The 22,474-nt window shown below is 40.4% G+C and overlaps 1 protein-coding gene across 4 annotated transcripts in view; it reads right to left on the bottom strand.

The window, feature by feature from the left end:
* znf592 (zinc finger protein 592) overlaps positions 1-22,474 on the bottom strand; it is a 195,420-nt gene that overhangs the window by 126,617 nt on the left and 46,329 nt on the right. For all 4 annotated transcript variants that reach the window (XM_060853610.1, XM_060853611.1, XM_060853612.1 and 1 more), the window contains exon 2: positions 1,010-1,120. The gene's annotated coding sequence lies outside the window, so the exon portion shown is untranslated. The remainder of the gene's footprint in view (positions 1-1,009; positions 1,121-22,474) is intronic.

Consider the following 22,474-nt stretch of genomic DNA (forward strand, 5'->3'; position numbering starts at 1 on the left):
CTGTGTTTCCAAACAAAAATCTGCCTGGTAATGTATGTACTAACAGTTTTACAATCCCGGATTGTGATGACTTTAGGAGAACAAAGGAAAAGAACAGAGAAAATGAAGGATGAAAATGTGAGGTAAAGCAAGAAGGGAGGCTGGGTGGGTGGGGTGGTGGGTGGGATGTGGGGGGGGGACCAGAGTGAATAATCAAGGCAATGAGATCACCAGGAAAAGAAAGACCAGAACATGATGACGAGTGTGCATCTGTATACAGAGAAATAAGACAAAAGGAGTATAAAAGCCCCAGAAGCCTTAAAATAATTATTTGGAAAAGTTCAACTTGAGTTTTATAAAAATAAATATCTGCATATACACATGCCCAAAGCACTTCATGGCTAATAAATTAGTCTTACTGTGTAGAAAGGTGCCACAGACTTTCTAAGGTAATGAGCAATTGATTTGCTTTGACCTATTTTGTGGGTTGAAGGTTGGTAAGGACACAAAGAACCCTTCTACCTTTTTTAATAGTAGCATAGTAATCAGACCAAAATCCTATCTGAAATATTGTGTTTTCGAAACTGTAACATTCCCTCAGCACTCTCCACCTCCTGATGCTGTCTTGCTGTGTTCTCCCCACCTCCTGCTTGTCTAATCTACTGTAATGACATCCAAACTTATAAACTCAGTTAGAGACAAAAAACAGCAGTTGCTGGAATCCAAAGTAGACAAACAGGAAGCAGGAAGAACACAGCAAGCCGGGCAGCATCAGAAGGTGGTGAAGTCAACGTTTCAGGCATAACCTTTCTTCCAGGCCTGAAGGAGGGTTATAGCCGAAACGTTGACACCTCCACCTTCTGATGCTGCCTGGCTTGCTGTGTTCTTCCAAACTTATAAATTAATGACTAGCAATGGAATTGGACCTTTAAAAATTGGATGCAAGAGCAAAATGAGTAAAATTGACAATTAAAAAGTTGATTTTATATTATTTTCTCATCAGTTAAAAAAATAAATAAGGTCAGCTTACAGATGTTTTCTTAGTTACAGATGCTCCAGAACACCTTGACTTCAGCCACAGTTCTGTAGATCAGCTGGAGTGACACGACTGCCAGGTGATCACAATTTTCCTTTGAGGAGTCTAGAAACAAATGTAATCATGTTATTTTACTATATAAAAAGAACAATCCAAAGTCAAAAATGTTACGTCTATTAAGTCCGTTAATTTACTTTAAAACTTGCCAGCTTCAAGGCCAGGCTGCTCAAACATCATTTTTAAACTTTTTCAAAAATGTTCCTAAAGATCTTATAGTTTAAGTATGAACTTACCTCTAAAACAGTAATTAGTGTTTAAAAATTTGTGGAATTGCAAGACTTTTATACTGTTTCAGGCAGTATCATACAGTCATAGAGATGTATAGCATGAAAACAGATGCTTCGGTCCAACTCGTCCATGCCAACCAGATATCCTAAATTAATCTAGTACAGCACTTGGTCCAGATCCCTCTAAACCCTTCCTCTATTCATATCCCCATCCAAATGCCTTTTAGATGTTGCAATTGTACCAGCCTCCACTACTTCCTCAACACGCACCACCCTCTGTATAAAAAAGTTGCCCCAAGGTCTTTTTTAAATTTTTGCCCTCTCACTCTAAACCTATGCCCTCTATTCTGTACTTCTCCACCCCAGGGAAAAGACTTTGTCTATTTACCCTATCCATGCCCCTCATAATTTTATAAACCTCCATATGGTCACCCCTCAGCCTCAGACACTCCAAGGAAAACAGCCCCAGTCTATTCAACCTCTCCCCATAGCTGAAATCCTCCACCCTGGCAACATCCTTGTAAATCTTTTCTGAACCCTTTCAGGTTTCACAACATCCTTCCGATAGAAAGGAGATCAGAATTGCATGCAATATTCCAAAACTGGTCTAACCAATGTCCTGTGCAGCCTCAATATGATCTTCTAACTCCTATACCCAATACTCTGACCAATAAAGGAAAGCTTACCAAACGCCTTCTTCACTATCCTATCTACCTGATTCCAAACTTGGGGTCCCTCGTGAACACTGATTTTCAAAATAAAGGACAGATTGAGGAGAAATAGGCCATTGAGCCCCTCCAGTCTGCTCACCCTCATAACATTTTGACAGAATCAGCCAAACTGTAAATTATTATCTGCACTAACATGGGCTGTTCTTGCCAAAAATCTGTTGTTGACAGTCGGAGAGTATCGTCCAAATTAGTTAGTTTTTGGTTGAAATCCTGAAGTTCCATCAGTAATAGGTGATAAGCTTGCAGCTTGGGAAAGGACTACAATTAGTTAAAAAACATTTTGTGCATTTTAATGCACTGCATACAGGTAGAAAGGCTCAAAGCTGAACTCTTAGAAATTACTTAGCAAGCTTCCTGACAATGGAAGCCAGTTTCAATAAGGGAGACAGGTTTACTGTAAAAGTGAGGGGCTTATGAATGGAGAGGCCTGGAAAATGGTTATTAGTAAAGACAGAAAAAATAACAATTGTTTGGCATGGGAACCAAAAGTTTGGGTACACTCTAAGGTTTCTTAATATGAAATACAAATTTTCAGATTATAAAGGAATTATATAAAGTAACATAACTGTATGTTGCACAACGATACAGATCAGAATGTTGCAATTGACAATATACCTGAAGAAGGTCAAATTAGTTCTAATGACTGAAATGAAGCCATCAGTCCCAAAAGTGCAAAGTCAAATATTTACCAGAAAAAAATTAGTGAAGAATGTGACTATCATTAGTAAATCAGTGAAGGAAAACATAACTCGCTGAATGTACAGGTTGAGGAGCAAAAGGGCAATCTTGTGGATTTTTAAAAATTCAACTGATGACAGGGCAAGGACGTCACTGGCTAGGCCAGCATTTATCACCCATCCCTAATTACCCAGAAGTCAGTTAAGAGTCAACCACTGAGCTGTGGGTCTGGAGTCACAGAGACCAGACCAGGTAAAGATGGGCAGTTTCCTTCCCTAAAGGATATTAATGAACCAGATGGCTTTTCCTGACAATTGACAAAGGTTTTATCATCAAGATTAGTCTCCTAATTCTAGATTTTTATTGAATTCAAATTCCAACACTGCCACAGTGGGATTTGAATCCATGGATTTTGAGATAATTTGAATCTATGGGAGTTGAGAAATTACCACAATGCCATTGCCTTCCCTATGAGAACATGAAGTATAACAATGGAAGGCAAAAAAACACAATGTAAGCTTGGACAGCGACTCTCTGAATGAACATGCCCCTAGAAATGATCAGAGACCATTGCGAGAGAAAGAGAGAGAGAGATTAATAGGTAACAGTCCAAAAAGAGATAAAAGGTCAAGAAATGCAGTATAGACCAGGACTGCCACCAGGAGCAGAAGCCCACATAATTGGGATATCTTAGTGGCTACGAGTAAATTAGAAGCAGGCTAATAAAAACTGTCAAACAGCAATAATAGAACAAAGAATATAGAAAAGTACAGCACAGAACAGGCCCTTTTTGGCCCACGATGTTGAGCCGAGGTTTAATCCAAATGTAAAATATAATAACTTAACCCATGCACCCCTCAGCTCACTACTATCCATGTGCCTGTCCAGCAGTCGTTTAAATGTCCCTAATGACCACCACCGCTGGCAACGCATTCCATGCATTCACAGCTCTCTGCATAAAGAACCTACTTCTGACGTCTCCTTTATACCTTCTTCCTAATATCTTCAAACTATGACTCCTCGTACTAGTCAATCCTGCCATGGGGAAAACTCTCTGGCTACTGACTCTATCTATTCCACTCATTATCTTGTATACTTCGATCAGGTCTCCTCTCTTCCTCCTTCTCTCCAGAGAGAAAGGTCCAAGCTTAGTCACCTTTCTTCATAAGGCAAGCCCTCCAGACCAGGCAGCATCCTGGTAAACCTTTGTTGCACCCTCTCCAAAACCTCTCTATCTTTCCTGTAGTAGGGCGACCAAAACTGGACACAATATTTCAAGTGTGGTCTCACCAGGGACTTGTAGAGGTGTAGCAAAACCTTGCGGCTCTTAAACTCAATCTCCCTGTTAATGAAAGCCAAAACACCATATGCTTTCTTAACAACCCTGTCCGCTTGGGTGGCAACTTTGAGGGATCTATATACTTGCACACCCAGATCCCTCTGTTCCTCCACACTGCCAATAATCACAATATTCAGCAGATTGCTGAATAATCACAAAGCTGGAGAAAATTTGGGGTCTATACAGTTGTGGCGGATATTGAACAACCAACTATCACACAGATGGATGTGCATGGAAAATGTGTCACCTGATCAGGTTTAAAAAGCTCAAGCAAGGTTAGCAGCATAAAGCTTTGAGGAAAATCTGGGAACCAAGCTATAAGAGTAGTTTCATCACTGGAATGAAAAATAATTTGAAGATTTTCAATGCCTTGTTAACAAAAAAAAGTGGCACTTTATGTCAATTAATATTAAAGCTGCATTTTTTGAGGAGATCAACTAAAAAAAGGAAGTAATTAATCACCGTCAAAGAGACACCAAATACAGTTGAAATATGCAAAAGTTAATTAAATGTGTATACGGCCAAAATGATGGACGCCTCTAAAATCTTGTACTTCTCAGTAAGGTTGATCTTTAAATTGAACTATCTCCAGTTGAAGGCAGATACCGTCATGTTTTACAGGTACTATGGGGAACACTTTACAGGCAAACTTATGGTACAAGTAGGTGTTTGCTTTTGCGGTGTGGGAGCAGTGAGTTTGAAATTTTGCAGCAAAATTCAAAATTAGAAGTCAGAATTCAGGGGGTTTTTAAGTACACTGAACTGATCCTTAGGCAAACTGGGCAGAGAGTCACTTTGCATCTCATCAGCAATATTATTTAGAAAATGTCAGCCCCATTGTAGTTAGTCAAAGTAAAGCCTCATGAAAAGATGAAGGGGCTTTCAAAACTGAAACAGAAGAACTGCAAAGTCTTGCTGAATTGGCTGGGCAACCGAACAAGACCAGACGCAATTTCTGAGGTCTTAGAGTACAGTATTATTTATCCGAAGGAGGAAGATTTATGTAAATAAAATACCGAGAAAAATTAAAAACTGTACTTTGAAATTTCCATCAGTCGCTGATGCCAGAAACATGAATGTTTTGCTTTTAGTAATGCTGCTTATGCAATTTTCCATGATGGGCTCGTAGGTGCAGGAGGATTTATAATTTCTGTTTTGGGCAGAGTGAGGTAAACACAGAAGATAAGAGCAGGAGTAGATTATTCAGTCAATCAAACCCGTTCCATCATTCAATATGATCATGGCTAAGCATCCAGCTCAGTACCCTGCTCCTACTTATTTCTTTACAAACCCTTTGATTCCTGTAGCCTGAAGAACAATTTCTTGAAAAATTCAATGTTGTGGCTCTTGCAGTTTCTGTGGTAAAGAATTCTACCAACTCATCATTGTCTGGATGAAGAAATTTCTTCTCTTCTAAATGGCCTATCTCATATGCTTAGATTGTGACCCCTGGTTCTTGACTCCCTGGTCATCGGGACCATCCTTTCAGCATATACCCTGTCCAGTGCTGTTAGAATTTTGTAGATTGCTATGAGATCTGTCACTACTCCACTAAGCCCCGCCAATCTTCTAAACTCCAGTGAATGTAGTCCTAAGTGATCCAATTTGCTTCTATGTCAGTCTTGCCATCCAAGGAATCAGCCTGATAAACCAATTATATGCATAATACTCCAGGTCTCTTCAAGGTCATGTAAAATTGCATTAATACATCCCTGTTCTTGTACTCAAATCCTCTCTCTATGAAGGCCAACTTGCCATCTGCTTTCTTCAGCACTTGTTGACCCTGTATGCTTACTTTCAATGACTGGTATACAAGTACACCTGAGATTCAATGCATCTCCCCATTTCCCAATCTATCACCATTTGGAAAATGATCTGCCTGCCTGGTCTTGCTATCAAAGTAGTTAACCTCACATTTATCCACATTATACTTCTTCACAGTTCTTTCTCCCTCCCAGCTTTATGTCATCAGCAAACATGGCGACAGACACTTAGTTCCCTCATCTAAATCAATATGTACTGTGAATAGCTGAAGTCCAAGCACTGATCCCACGCTACTGCCACTTGGGGAAAAAAAGTCAGTTTACTCCCCTTCATTGTCGCTTGTCTGCCAACCAGTTCTCAACCCATGTCAGTCCACCAGCCCCAATCCCAGGCTAATCTCATGGTGAAGGTAAAAACAATGAGTGCAGATGCTGGAAACCAGATTCTGGATTAGAGTGGTGCTGGAAAAGCACAGCAGTTCAGGCAGCATCCAAGGAGCAGGAAAATCGACGTTTCAGGCAAAAGCCCTTCATCAGGAATAATCTCATGGTGAAACGGATCAAAAATCTTCTGAAAATGCAGGCAAACTACATCCACTGACTCCTCTCATCAACTCTACGAGTTACATTATTGAAAATTCCAGTAGATTTGTCAAATATGATTGCCCATTTGTAAATCCCAGTGGTCTCTCAATATCCTGTCACTGTTTTCCAAATGATTTGCTATTAATTCTTTTATAATGGACAGTAGCATTACTGCTACTGGTGTCATGCTAACTGGTTTATAATTCTGTTTTCTCTTTACCTTCCTTTCTGAAGACTGGAGTTACATTAGCTATCTTCCCATCCAATGGGAACTGTTTTTTTTAAGAAAACCAGAATTTACACAATCTTGAAAGGTCACCACCAATGCATTCACTATTTCTCAGTTCATTTCCATAAATACCCTGGAATGTAGAATATCAGGCCCGGGTTGATTTATCAGTTTTTAACCCAATTTCTCCAACACCATTTTGCTCCTAATATTGCTTTCTTTCAGTTCCTCTCTCTCTCACTGGAGTGCATTCCCCAAAATGTTTGGGCTGTTATTTGTGCCCTTCTTGTGAAGGCAGAACCAAAATATGTTTAGTTGATCTCGGTTTCTCACAGTTAGGGACATATATTTGTCTTACTAATCTTTTTTCTCTTCACAGACATATAGCAGCTTTCACAAATCAGTTTGAATGTTCCCTGCATGTTTACTTTTGTACTCTGTTTTCTCCTTCTTGATCAATCCCGTTGTTCTTCTTCAGGAATGTAAACTGCTCTCAACCCTCAGGTCTGCTGCTCTTTTTTGTCAATTTGTATGCCCCTTCTTTGGCTTGAATACAACTTCTAATTCCCCTTGTTGACCATTTCAGGCCCCTTTCCTGTTTTATTTTGTGCTGCACAGGAATGAACAATTGTTGCAGTTCTTTCATGAACTCTGTAAATGTTTGCCATTGCCTAGCTGCCATCACCCTTTTAAATGATGTCCACCAATTTATCACAACTAATACCTCATATCAGTGTAGCTTTCTTTATTTAGACACAAGGCTTGAGACTCAAAATCAACTTTATCACTTTATATCTTAATGAAAAATTCTGTCATATTATCGTCAATTACTCCCAGGGGCTTCACACAGCCCAGATGCCAACCACTCCTTTTTCATCACACGATGGCCTGTGCTCTATTTGGTTCCTTAACGTATTGTTCTAGAAAACCACTGTATACACACTTCAAGAATTGCTCCACACTGATACTGTTCCTGATACAATTTGCCCAAAATATTGCTCCTGAGGTTGTGAAGCTAAATAGGTCAGAAAAGTAATGAAATTTTTAAAAACTGCCTTAACAGTTGAAAGTGTTGTTTATGTAGAAGTGCTGAAAATGTGTTGCTGGAAAAGCGCAGCAGGTCAGGCAGCAACCAAGGAGCAGGGGATTCGACGTTTCGGGCACAAGCCCTTCTTCAGGAATGATGAAGGGCTTATGCCTGAAACATCCAATCTTCTGCTCCTTGGATGCTGCCTGACCTGCTGCGCTTTTCCAGCAACACATTTTCAGCTCTGATCTCCAGCATCTGCAGACCTCACTTTCTCCTTTATGTAGAAGTGGCAGATATGACATCTTTCTTAGTGAAAATATCGTACGAAATTTTAAAGAAATTCAGCAATAACACCCATTAAGTACTTCTTCAGTAAGAAGCCAGTGTGGTATACTGTACATTCAAAAAACTGTCCAAATTATAGAAAATTGAACATTGGTAGTACAGCTTTAAACCTGATAATGAAGAATGGACGGGTCTCCAAATTGAAATGGATGGATAGTAGCAGTCACCTACCTAACTGTTTTTTGAAAAGGAGTAAATTCCACGAAAATATTTGAAATTCTGGATAAAGGATAGTTGGCACTTTAATATATACTAATTGCGTGATTACAATATATTATCATCTTGCACAACGTTTTCATATCACATTTTTGTTCAGTTTTTATTATTTTATATGTTATTCTGAAGAGAAAAAAGGGAATATATTACCATCTAATAATAGGGCCTGACAACTCAAGTTAAAAGGATTTGAGTTAATAAATTCTAATATACTGTCAAGATTATTTTTATTTCACTTCTAGAGAACTAGATTACCCATTATACATGCTGCATCAAACAAAGTATTTGATTATAAAACAGGCACATGACGGGTGGCATCTTGTAACCTAGCTTTATTCAACTATGTGTGATGCTCAAAGAGGAAACAGACTATAATTTTTCATCAGATACAATCGTTGTGCTATGTGGTGAACATAGCTGATTTATTATGCTGTTGAAACAGGACAGCAGGATGTCTGTGCAAGTGCAGCAGGCCTTTTCCGGTGCAGTAGTCAATGGGAGCAACAACCTTATGCAGCATGCTTCAAATAGTACCAGTAAATTGACTGTAATGCTGTCTAAAGTTAGGTGACGAATCAAATTTCAACATAATGTACAAGGTGATAATGGCGTTGGGAGAACTTCTTAAGAATCTTGCTCTGGAGTTGCCTCGTACAAGAGTCCACAACTACATTGATGGTTGACAACTAACTTGGCAATTTATGAGAGGAAATACGAACATTAATTAATACAGCAGAAGTAAGGTTTGCGAACAGGATGTGTGTGCTCTACACAAGATTTATTTAACAGGTCTTCCCACCATCACTAGTTTCAGGAAAGCAACAACATACCAGTCTCTCTGTTGTTACTTTCTCTGCTTACCGGTCTATCTGGCATGATACTCCTTTCAGTGCTTCGAAACAAAATTAGGAAACCTGGCAACAGATCTTCAGGCTAACTCTTCACAATAGTCACTTTCTTCCTTTGATCTTCTCTGCACTCCTCTTTTTGTACTTATTGACAGAACAAATATTTACTTAATTTGCTATGATACAAATGATGTGGTCCTGATCCATCTTGTTCCGCAATTTCTCACTAATTTAATAAGCTCTCTGCCTTTGCCATTTCTACTGCCTTTACCTACTACAGCTGTCAATTTATTAATCCATCAGTTCAACTTGTCCATCTTCAACTCCTGCTACTGTGTCATCTCCAGTCTTTGAGGTGACACTACTGATACCATGTTCCAGGTAATGTCTTAATAATATCAATCTCAAAATTAAACCCTGCACGATTCCACACAATATACCCCAATATTCCACATTCATAATCTAACCCACATCAACTAATCTTGATTAGATCAAATTTAGATTAGATTCCTTACAGTGTGGAAACAGGCCCTTTGGCCCAACAAGTCCACACCGACCCTCCGAAGAGTAACCCACCCTCCTCTAATACACCTAACAACTATGGACAATTTAGCACAGCCAACTTACCTGATCTGCACATCTTTGGAATGTGGGAGGAAACCGGAGTACCCGGCGGAAACCCACACAGACACAGGGAGAATGTGCAAACTCCACACAGACAGTTGCCCAAGGCTGGAACCGAACCTGGGACCCTGCCGCTGTGAGGCAGCAGTGCTAGCCACTGAGCCACCGTGCATCTTATTAATTTGTTTTCTCTGGTATGGTTTTCTTAACAAACAAGCTTATTTCTCCCAAAGTTTTCCACTGCTTTAAATCCTTGGCTGAAGCGATGTCTGCTCTCTCAAGTAGTTGTAAAACAAAACTGGCATTATTTCGAAGAACTGAGTTATCCCTGATGTCTTAATGAATATTTATGAACATCACAAAAGTAATTACCAATCATTGACATTTGTGAGAGTCTGCTGGGGGAAAACTGGCTGTTGTGTTTCCTATACTACACAAATGACTATATTTCAAAAGTACATCATAAGATAATAAAGTGTGCCTATTGTTCCTGCCGTATTATTCAAAAAGGTCAATTAATGACCTTAACTTCACTTTTCTCCCTATCCCATAAGTTTCAATTTCCTTGGCCTTTCTCATTCTTCCTAACCAAATGCATCAGTTTAATTTCCTCTGCACTTCAGAGTTATTTTTAAAAATTATTCATTGGCTGTAAAATGCTGTGATTAGATTAGATTATAGTGTGGAAACAGGTCCTTCGGCCCAACAAGTCCACACTGACCCGCCGAAGCGCACCCCACCCAGACCCATTCCCCTATATTTACCCCTTCACCTAACAGTATGGGCAACTTAGCATGGCCAAGTCACCTAATCTGCACATTTTTGGATTGTGGGAGGAAACTGGAGCACCCGGAGGAAACCCATGGTTTGGTTCGCAGTTCTTCAAAGCATTATACAAGTATTTTCCTTTTTTTGTTCTCAATTTTTTATTCCAGAAGACTCACTGAACTGAAGACAGACTACTTGGTCTCCAAACTCCTGATCCCTCACGAAGTTGCATGCTAGATTTGTCTATTCCTTTGGCAATCGAATTCCCAGTACCTCCCCCAGTACAGGCATCAATTATATAAATTACATATATTCCATTTTGTTAGTTTATTTATTTGATCTAATTTCAATATCTCGTTTCCAACATAATATTAATGCTAATTTGACTATACCCTGCATCTCACTGTCTTGGAACATTTCTTTCTTCATCAATATGATCTAGTCGTCTCTCTCTGACGAGTGAGCAGCCCTAAGGTGTGGTAAGACTATGGCGACTTTAGCTTTTTAGGTGTACTTTTAAAAATTCTTCATTTGAATTTATACATTCTGCATATACTCACATCTGATACTTTCACTTACGTCATGCTTTTAAAGCAAATCCTCATCTAAAATTTGTTTTGCACTACTTCTATTTTTACATAGATCAAGTACTCTCAGCTCCATCTCATTTCTTGACCCATGGTGGTAACTTAGAAATGCATCACAAGGAGGGCTCTCTTAGGGTTCCTTATATATATTTGACATTTGCTCATACCCAAAAATGATGGCAACACTATTTTCAGCCTAAGCAAGACTAGTGTGTTGTACATTTTCCACATTGGCACAATGTTGCACATCAGTTTCTGTTCAGTGTTACATTGCTATTACTTTGCATGCCAGTAACATATCATGGCTAATTTGACATGAAAACCACAAATACACAATTGAATGTTGCTAACTAAATTCAAATCTTTCAATTAATTAAAGAAATCCAATTAAACCTAAATAAGCAATGTTCCAGAAATCTTACAGGGTTTTCTGATCTTTACATAAACTCTTGCACAATACAGCAATTATATCCACCGCCCAATAGACTGAACTTCATCTTGTTTGCTTCTTGCTTCTGAAAAGATCGTCAATCGCAGCCTTACTTCCAACCACCATCTTCTCAAGTCAAGCCCACGCTTGTTCATTCCACTCTTAAAGTCCGGGCTAGCCACAGGAAGCCCAATACATACCAGTTCCTGCTCATCATGTACATTAAACCTAAACATTAAGCATGTCTTTGCTTCTTTCTGACCTGAAGACCAACTCCAAATCACCCATTTTCTTTCTTGCACAGCCTCCTGCAGTATCTAACTTCAACTTGCTACCTACTGGCTAGTGCCATTGTTTTGTATCCTGAGCATTAACAGGAATAATGCAGAAACAGATCACAGGAGTATATAATCATGTACATACAGTGAGACAGAGGGAAGGAAACACTTACAAAAATGGGAAGATGAAGGAGGCAGGCAAAGAGAAGTACAAAGACAAGGACAGAAAATGTGAGGGAGGTGGAGCCTCCTATCATACTGAAGTTATTAGAATGGATGGCAACCAGTACTGGACACCACTGACAACCTGCAGTAAATCTGTCCAAACCATAAAGATGGTAGTGTAGTTGCTAGCTGTTTGTTTGGAAAAAAGTCCTCTGCATCAGGAGCTGGTAGCTCAACTGTCACTAAAGAAGAGCAATTACAGAGTAAAGGAAGAATTTGCTCTATGTAGTGGCACTGGGACAGAAGGAATCGTTGACATCTCATTGAGGGCATCTCCTGAACTCCAACAATGTAACATACCCTCATGTTACATGAAATGAAATGGCAGCCAAAGATAGGTGTCCAAAATCTGAAATGGGATTTCAAAGCACAAACTTCTGACTTAGAGCCATGACATACAATGCATTGTACATTACGTAGTATAATATCAACATTTCTCTTATATATCCTTTGACTCATAACAACCAATACCACAGGAGGTTAGTTACTTAAAAACAATTTGGAAGCAAATACAAAAAATCAAATGGAATTCAATCTGGACAAGTGTAAGATGTTGCACTGGAGCAGGATAAACAAGGCAAGGGAAAAAACTGCAAAGGACCAAGAATCAGAGAGCCCTTGATGTGCACCAGTCCCTTAGGATCATGGAACAGGTAGACAAAGTGGCTCATAAGACATATGTGAAAGTTGCCTTTATTAGCCAAGGTATATATTTTAAGAGCAAGGAGGTTATACTGGAATTGTATAAGATGTTGTCTAGGTCATGACTAGAGCATTATGTGTAGTTCTGGAATCCATATTACATGTGGTGGGCAATCACACTGGAGAGGATGCAGAAGGGATTTATAAGAGTTTTAGTTTTAAAAAAAAAGAGATTAGTTAGACCTTGAAGCAGAGATGTCCCGGAGGTGGGGATGTACAGGAAAGAATGTTCCTCCTTGATGAAGGGATCAATGGCCAGGGGAATAAATTTAAAGTAGGGGACCAGGAGGTTAAGAAGGATGTGATAATTTCTTTTCCATCCATGGAGTGGTGGGTATCTGGAATTCATTGCCTGGAAAGGTGATTGAGGCATTCAAGGCTATGACCCAACTGCTGGAAAACGTAAGGAAAATAATTTGGTGCTTGTTTTTGATCAGGATAGACTCAATAGGCCTAATGCTGTAAACCTATATGACACTAATTTCAGGCTTTCTTGACTTTAACTTACAGTAGGCATCTTCTCATGTAAATGCAGAAGGTGCAACATCTGCCCCTTCACCTCCCTGCTCACCATTCAAGGGCACTAACAATCTTTCCAAGTGAAGCAACATTTCACCTGCACCTCCTCCAAGCTTAAGTATTGTATTCACTGCATCCAGTGTGCCTACTCTACATTGGAGAAACCAAATACAGACTGGGTGACTGCTGTGCGCATGACCCTGACCTCCCTGTAGCCATCCATTTTAAAGCGCCCTGCTCGCATGCCCACATGTCTGCCCTCAGCATGTCCCAGTGAATCTCAGCGCAAACTGGAGGAACCAACATCTCATCTTCAGACTAGCCACTTTACAGACTTCTGAACTTGGAGTCAGAGAGATGTACAGCACAGAGACAGACTTTTCGGTCCAACTTATTCATGCCAACCAGAAATCCTAAATTAATCTAGTCCCATTTGCCAGTACTTGGCCTATATCCCTCTAAACTCTTCTTATTCATGTACCTATCCAGATGCCTTTTACATGTTGTAATATACCAGCATCCACCACTTCCTCTGGCAGCTCATTCCATACACTCCATCACCCTTTACATGAAAAAGTTCCCTCTTACGTCCCTTTTAAACCTTTCTCCTCTTACCTAAACCTGTGCCCTCCAGTCCTGGACTCCCCCACCCTAAGGAAAAGGCATTGTCTATTTATCCTATCCATGCCCCTCATGATTTTATAAATCCCTATAAGGTCACCCCCTCAACCTCCAACGTTCCAGGGAAAACAAACCCAGTCTATTTAGCCTCTGCCTCTAGCTCAAACCTTCCAACCCTGGCAACATCCTTGTAAATCTTTTCTGAACCCTTTCAAATTTCATAACATCCTCCCCATAGGATGGAGACTGGAATTTCACACAATATTCCAAAAGTGGCCAAACCAATGTCCTGTACAGACCCAACATGACCTCCAAACTCCTATACTCAGTGCTCTGACCAATAAAGGAAAGCAGACTGAATGCCTTTACTATCCTATTTACCGAAAACTCCAACTTTCAAGGAAATACGAACCTATACTCCAAGGTCTCTTTGCTCAGCAACTTTTCCCAGGACATTGTGGGCGGCACGGTGGCACAGTGGTTAGCACTGCTGCCTCACAGCGCCTGTAGACCCGGGTTCAATTCCCGACTCAGGCGACTGACTGTGTGGAGTTTGCATGTTCTCCCCGTGTCTGCGTGGGTTTCCTCCGGGTGCTCCGGTTTCCTCCCACAGTCACAAAGATGTGCGGGTCAGGTGAATTGGCCATGCTAAATTGCCCATAGTGTTAGGTAAGGGGTAAATGTAGGGGTATGGGTGGGTTGCGCTTCGGCGGGTCGGTGTGGACTTGTTGGGCCGAAGGGCCTGTTTCCACACTGTAAGTCTAATCTAAATCTAAAAAAAAATTACCATTAAGTGTATAAGTCCTGCGCTGATTTGCCTTTCCAAAATGCAGCACCTCGCATTTATCTAAATTAAACTCCATCTGCCACTCCTCGCCCCATTGGCCCACCTGATCATGATCCTGTTGTATATTGAGGTAACCTTCTTCGCTGTTCACTACACCTCCAATTTTGATGTTATCTGCAAATTTACTAACTATAACTTCCACATTCATATCCAAATTGTCTACATAAATGAAGTAAAGCAACGCAGTCAGCACAGATCCTTGTGGCACTCCACAGTTCTCCCTCTATTCCATGTGCTCTAACCTCGCTAACCAGTCTACCATGAGGAACCTTGTCAAACACCTTTCTGAAGTCCATATAGAAAATGTCCACCGCTCTGCCCACACCAATTCTCTTTGTTACTTCTTTAAAAAACTCAATCAAGTTAGTGAGACATGATTTCCCACACACAATGTTATATCGACTATCCCTAATCAGTCCTTGCTTGTCCAAATACACGTAAATCCTGTCCCTCAGGATTTTCTCCAACAACTTGCCCACCAACGATGTCAGGCTCATCGGTTTATCCTGACCGCCTTTTTAAAAATAATGACACCATGTTAGCCAACCTCTAGTATTCCAGCACCTCATCTGTGGCTAACTTAATACTAAGTTCAACACCTTTAAATCATGAACATTTCCACCCTTTCCTTTAGCTTGTTATTTTGTCCTCCCACACCCAACGTGTTCCCTACACCCCCTCATCGCACTTACTATCCTTTCAAGTCTGGCCGGAGGCATACCATTGTTGTGCCATTCTCACATTCAGAACACTTAAACTGAATTATCAACATCTTTTCTTCATTGTCACCCTACACCCACTAATCCCATCGCCCTCCCTTACCCCCCACCATTTCCTAATTTTGCAAATGCTGTCCCTTCTACATTTTGCTTCAGCTCTGATGAAGAGTCATCTAGACTCGAATTATTAGCTTGCTTTCTCTCCGTGGATGCTGCCGGACTCGCTGTGATCTCCAACATTTGTTGTCTTCAGTCGAAAAGTAGTTATTGGAAAATCTATAGGGATTTTGTCTCCCCTCGAGGGAAAACTCACATTCTTCCCAAAGGGACTTATCTGACTTCATTAAATTGAGTTTACCTGTGCGTAGTCTTGAGGTCTAACCATGCCTCAGGTACTGTTGGGAGTTTAACCAGTGAAACCTGCTGTCTTGCTAGTTCCCAAGGCTCTTGAATCGGAGGTTCCAGCTCTGAATGACAGATTTACAATTTGGTTCACTGTTGTGCCATGTTGGTTTGTTAAATTATCAACAGCATTCTGGTTTTATGCTGACCTGCTGATTTCAGATATTGGATTAGAAAGCAAATCACAGAGAATGAACTTGGTTCTGATTTTTTGTTTGCATAACACTTTGGAGCCACCTTAAACCAAGAAGATAGTCACTAGCTCTGGATCATATGGCAAACATATTATTAACCCAGGTTGGCAGGCTTTCATCAGCAACACTTCAACAGAAAATATATAATCCATATCCTTACGGTGGGGACTTGGCAGAAAAGAAATGGCCTTCAAGAGGCCAACTTAAGCACTGGCACATTGAGTCCCCTGCAGGTCTAAGCACTTTCCCTTACCTGACACTATCTGTTTTTGTTACCAATCTTTCAGTTTGGTTATAGATACCACAAATGAGCCAGAGAACACAACCTTTGGTGCTGGGTCCACAGATTTTTGACATTTTATATAAATGATTTGGGTATTTTCTCTGGAGTGTTGGAGGCTGAGGGGTAACCATAGAGATTTATAAAATTATGCGTGGCAGAAACAGGGTGAGTTGATAAGATCTTTACCGCAGGTGGGGAACGCCAAAAAGAGAGGGACAGGTTTAGGGTGAGAGGGGAAAGATTTAAAAGGGACCTAAGGGGCAATGTTTTCACACAGAGGGTGGAGGATGTATGGAATGAGCTGCCAGAGGACATGGAGGAGGCTGGTACAATTGCAACATTTAAAAGGGATCTGGAACCGAAATACTTAGAGGGATAGGGGCCAAATGCTGGCAAATGGGATGAGATTTATTTAGGACATCTGGTCGGCATGGACGAAAGGTCATTTTCATGTTGTTCGCTCTATGACTCTATATCTAGAACCTGAGACATGAAATCTGATGGAAACTTATTCTGTGCACAAGAAGCATGTCACACTGAAACTCTGAGGCAATTGATTATGAATTTATGACCCAAGGTTACATTTTCTTTTTCTCTTCTTTGTTCAGGATCATATATAACACCAAAGGATCCATTATAAGATCTTAAGACGTAGGAGCAGAAAGTAGGCTATTCCGTCTATCGGGTTTGCTCTGACATTCAATCATGGCTGATAAGTTTCTCAACCCCATTCTCCCGCTTTCTCCCCGTAACTCTTGATCCCCTTGATACTTAAGAACCTATCTACCTCAGTTTTAAATATACTCAATGACCTGGCCTCCACAGCCTTCTGTGACAATGAATTCCACAGATGCTCCACTCTCTGGCTGAAGAGGTTTCTCCTGATCTCTATTCTAAAAGGTCTTCCCTTTACTCGAAGGCTGTGCCCTCTCCAATAAAAATATCTTCCCAACATAGACTCTGTCCAGGCCATTCAGTATTCTGTATGTTTCAAATAGATTTCCCCCTCATCGTTCTAAACTCTGAGTATAGTTCCAGAGTCTGCAAACATTCCTGATATGTTAAGCTTTTCATTACTGGGACCATTCTCGTGAACCTCCTCTGAACACATTCCAGGGCCAGTACATCCTTCCTGAGATATGGGATCCAAAACTGCACACAATACTCCAAATGTGGTCTGACCAGAGGGCAAAATGGAACATCATATAATCTGAGTCTTAGTCAAAACAAAATTGTCAAAATTTTTCATCTTACATTCATCAGAATACCACTTGAGAAATACCATTTGAAGAAAAAACAACATTAATACTCAAGAGCAGATTACTTAAGAATTATGCTGACAACCAATTCAGGATTATCAGTCAGACTTGCAGAACACATATGTGTATAATATGTCACAACTAGCACAATGATCTATTCTTTGCAGATAGGAAAAATCATATTAACACAGCACTTGTTTCAAGAAAACAGGTACGAGCCATTCACTTCTTCATTGCTGCAGATTAACCATAGTCAACTCCTTTAAAATTATATCAGAACTAGGCAGCAAGCTGTCAGTCATCATTAACTGGTGCATTTATCACAGAGGTATCTCTGTTGATCAGTGACCCCTTGCTAACCATTCACCACTTTTCTCCCAAACAATATAAATGTCATTTTCTCTTTACTGTAAAATTTTCTGTTGAGCTGCACTGATGTGTACAAAATAAAAAGGTTCAATAACATGCGTATTTCTTCAGTAATATTCATTCCCTGCTACTAAAGGGCTATCTAAATAAATGCACTAAACAACTCAAAAGTTCTTCAACAGCACATTTTACACCCCTGGTCTCTACCACCTGGAAGAACAAGGAGGTACATAATCTACACATTCCCTTTTAAGTCTCAAAGCCCTTTTGACAGGGACTTACAGCACCATTCCATCTTCGCTGTTAGGCCAAAATCCTGAAATGTTATATAATAATAGCACTGTCACTGCACCTAAGTCAGGTGATTGGTGGTTCAAGAAAGCAGTTCACCACTGCTTTGTCAAATGCAATTAATGAGGGGGAGCTAAAAGCTGACTATCAATATTCACATCCTAGGAAATAATTACAACAGAAAACTGAATAGTGAGAAACACCTTTGGTAAACTTCAAAATGAGAAGAGAACAAATTAAAAACAAAAGATTAAGGTTGTAGCAAGACTTCTCATTCCAACATGGCAAACTCAATCACATATATAAGCAATTGTACTGAGGTATATCAATCACACTTCAGATTACCTCCAAGTTCCTCTCATGTTGCGGGAGGATAAATATGGAAAAGGTCACTAGGTGACCTGAGGATTTCTGCAATCAATCAGGCTCTAATGGACTCAGAAAATGCAGCAACTGTGACCTTAAAAAGGACATATCAACTTAACACAGGGTTGTGATTTAACCAAATAATTGTTAGACGACATAATTGAGAAAATATTCTCCAATTTAATGTAAGAGTATACAGTAGATTTGTCGGTCATGGGAATATGCAAATTGCTCATTTATTTATTTGCACCCCTCAAACATTTTAAATTATCTTTTATGTCTTTGCCTCCTGACCAGCACGTTTTGCAAGTTTCTTCCATTTGGCTGTCTATCAAGTCGTACAAGATTAGGGAGAACTGGCTTGCCGAATAATGGTTCCTCTGGGAAGATAGCTCATCCAGACATCTTTGCCTCAAAATTAGAAACCCACTGACCTGAAGACAGTACATAAAGAGGCTAAGTGATGTTTTCATGTTGGCAGCACTTTGATCTTGTTGCCTGCATTTACCAGAATAAGGCCACATCCATAAATAATCACAAGAAATTGGCTGTAGAGGATTTTTTTGTGATTTGTTCTTCAGTAAAGTATCCAAATTATACCCTGCATTTCAGTGCAGGTTGCTCCCACATTTTCTGACTTCAAATTACATACTACCTAAAAGTCTGTAACCTTTTAAAATTATTACACAATGTTGGAAAGATGGACCACGGTACAAGTCAGACATGCCATTATAGTCTACACCCAAACAGTCATGTGGAAAATTTATTCCAGCAAGTAAAACTTTTAGAACCTCAAGCTTGCCTTATGAATTTGCACCACTGATTTCTCCACTTGCACAAGGTTAAGCTGACTTTCTATTTGTATGTCAAGAGTGCTCAGCAATAAACAAATGATTCAAAGTCATCAGTTTTCCAATAAAACTGCAGAAAACTAGTTTGATTGACCACTTGTTCAAAATAACAAGTTACTTTGGCAGCAACTAAAGTTGAACCGTGAGCCCTTAGGCTGTTCAAAATATGGGAATCTACTTGAATACAGAGTTGAAGTTTGTATGTCAAAGATCAAAGACTAGTAAAAAGAAGAAATTCTACAAGTAATGCAAATAACCAACAATCATTTAATTTCTTCCACTGAGGTTGGAAGCTAAAAATCTAAAAGACAGTATCTATTGTGCATTCCTAATTGGCTTTGAGGTGGTGGTGGTGGCAAGCTGCCTTCCCAAACTAATGCAGTCTATTTGGTGTGGGCACAACATGAGGAACTATTGTAAGTAGACATCCCGACTCTAGTTACAGGCCAATTGTAGAGGAGAAGTTCTACAATCCACCAGCTTCATTTCTTGTTCACAACTTCAAAACAACGAACTATAACACACTGGTGGGAATAATGTGCTAGAAATCAAGCCCCAAATTACTACAACTGTGAAATATAGAACATAACAGCGCAGTACAGGCCCTTCGACCCTTGATGCTGCGCCAACCTGTCATACCAATCTGAAGCCTACTTAACCTACACTATTCCATGTACATCCATATACTTGTCCAATGATGACTTAAATGTACTTAAAGTTGGAATACTTAAATATGACCAATTTAACCTTTTGGATGATTCATGCTCAACTATGACCATAATCCAAGATAAAAGAAACTCACAGCAGGTTTTATTCATGAAAAAAAGTGTATCCACTAATGTGGCAAGGCCAGATTATTAATTACTAATGCAAAAATAAACCACACCCGCTTTATGTACAACGGCACACATTTACCACACATAATACAGACAGACTTTGATTAGGAATTTTGTGGGTGAATAATATAGGTAAAATATCACATCATCAGCTGTGGGAATCCTCAGCATGACAGCTGATGAGTTGGACTTGGGTCTTAGCTTCAATTAGGAATTATCTTTCTTTTTGCAAAGTCTTCAGCAAAAGCGCTAATTTGGATTAATCCAATCCCTGCTGCTGGCTAGTTATTTTCTCCCCAAAGACACCTCGTGGCAACGTGTCTCAAAAGTATCCAGCTTCTTTAAAAAAGCATGTACTTTTTAACCAATAAGTAACCACACATTTACACTTTCCTGTGATAAAAAAATTGCTTTTCTGTAACAAAACAGTCCTAACCTCAATTATTCAGTTTTTAAAAATGTGTAGCCCTTGGGGTGGTACTCTGGAAATCAAGCCCCCTATTCTACAGTGTTAAAAACTGTAATCCAACTAGCCAAAATCCCCCTTTTACCTAACGAATGAAATCAGACATAAAGGAAACACACAAGGTTTTTGTACTTAACAAGAAAACAGCTATTCATTGCTAACATTTTTAAACCAAGGTAAGGCTGAGGGAGAAATTGAGAGGATGTACAGGGAGGTGGTCACACCCCAGACATAGGATAAGGACAGTTGGGTTACAGTCAGGAGGAGGAAAGGGAACTGACGGTCAGAGCAGTCGGCCCATGTGGTCGTTCCCCTCAGCAATAAGTATACTGTTTTGGATACTGCTGGTGGGGACAGCCTACCAGGGGAAAGCCATAGTTGTCAGGTCTCTGGCACTGAGCCTGGCACTGTGGCTCAGAAGGGAAGGGGGGGGAGGGGGAAGAACAAAAAAGCGCTAGTGGTAGGGGACTCAATAGTTAGACGGATTAATAGGAGATTTTATGGTCAGGGACGGGACTCCCAGAAGGTATGTTTCCTCCCTGATGCCAGGGTCTGGGATGTCGCCAATTGGGTTTACAGGATTCTGAAGGGGGAAGGTGAGCAGCCAGAAATCGTAGTACATATTGGCACCAATGATATAGCCAAGAGAGGGATTGAGGATCTGAAAAGTAACTACAGAGAGTTAGGTTGGAAGCTGAAGAGCAAGATGAGTTAAAGATCTCAGGTTTGCTACTCATGCCACGAGATAATGAGGTGAAGAACAGAGAGCAAATGCAGTTTAACACGTGGCTGCGAGGCTGGTGCAAGAGGGGGGGGGGGGGGCATCAGATACCTAGACCATTGGGATACCTTCTGGGGAAGGTGGGACCTGTACATGAAGGACGGAAGGGCACAAATATCCTGGGCGGAAGATTTGCTCATGTGATTCGGGTGGGTTTAAACTAGTTTGAAAGGGGGATGGGAATCAGAGCCACATATCTGAGAGGGGGATAGTTGCAGACGGGGCAGTTACAGGATGTAGTGAATCTATCGGGAAGGTTTCTCATGTGATGAAACAAATGGATTGATTAAAGTGTTTCTGCTTCAATGCAAGGGGAGTGTCAAAAATAAGAGTGATGAACTTAGAACATGGATCAGTACTTGGGGATACGATGTAGTGGCCATAATGGAGACGTGGGTTTTACAGGCGCAGGAATGGTTGCTTGATGTTTCAGGGTTTAGAACGTTTAAAAAGAACAGGGAAAGTGGAAAATGAGGAGGGGGTGTAGCATTGCTAATCAGAGAGTGCATCACAGCTACAGAAATGAAGGTTGTTGAGGAAGGTCTGCCTGCTGATTCAGTATGGGTGGAAGTCAGGAACGGCAAGGGAACAGCCACCGCATTGGGGGTTTTCTGCAGACCACCTAATAGCAGTAGAGAGATTGAAGAACGCATAGACGGGCAGATTCTAGAAAAATGCACAGGTAGCAGGGTTGTAGTTATGGGTGATTTCAACTTTCTCAATATCGACTGGAACCTCCTAAGTGCAGATGGTTTGGTTTGGAGCTGTTTTTGTCAGGTGTGTTCAGGAGGGTTTCCTTACTCAGTATGTAGGCAGACCGACAAAGGGAGAGGCCATTTTGGATTTGGTGCTTGGCAATGAGCCAGGACAGGTGTCAGATCTCGCAGTGGAAGAGCACTTTGGTGACAGTGATCACAACTGCCTAACATTTACCATAGCCTTAGAGAGGGAAAGGAGCAGTTACCAAGGGAAGATATTTAATTGGCGAAA

Source organism: Hemiscyllium ocellatum, chromosome 42 (genome assembly GCF_020745735.1).
Source record: "Hemiscyllium ocellatum isolate sHemOce1 chromosome 42, sHemOce1.pat.X.cur, whole genome shotgun sequence".
NCBI classification, from domain to species: Eukaryota; Metazoa; Chordata; class Chondrichthyes; order Orectolobiformes; family Hemiscylliidae; genus Hemiscyllium; species Hemiscyllium ocellatum.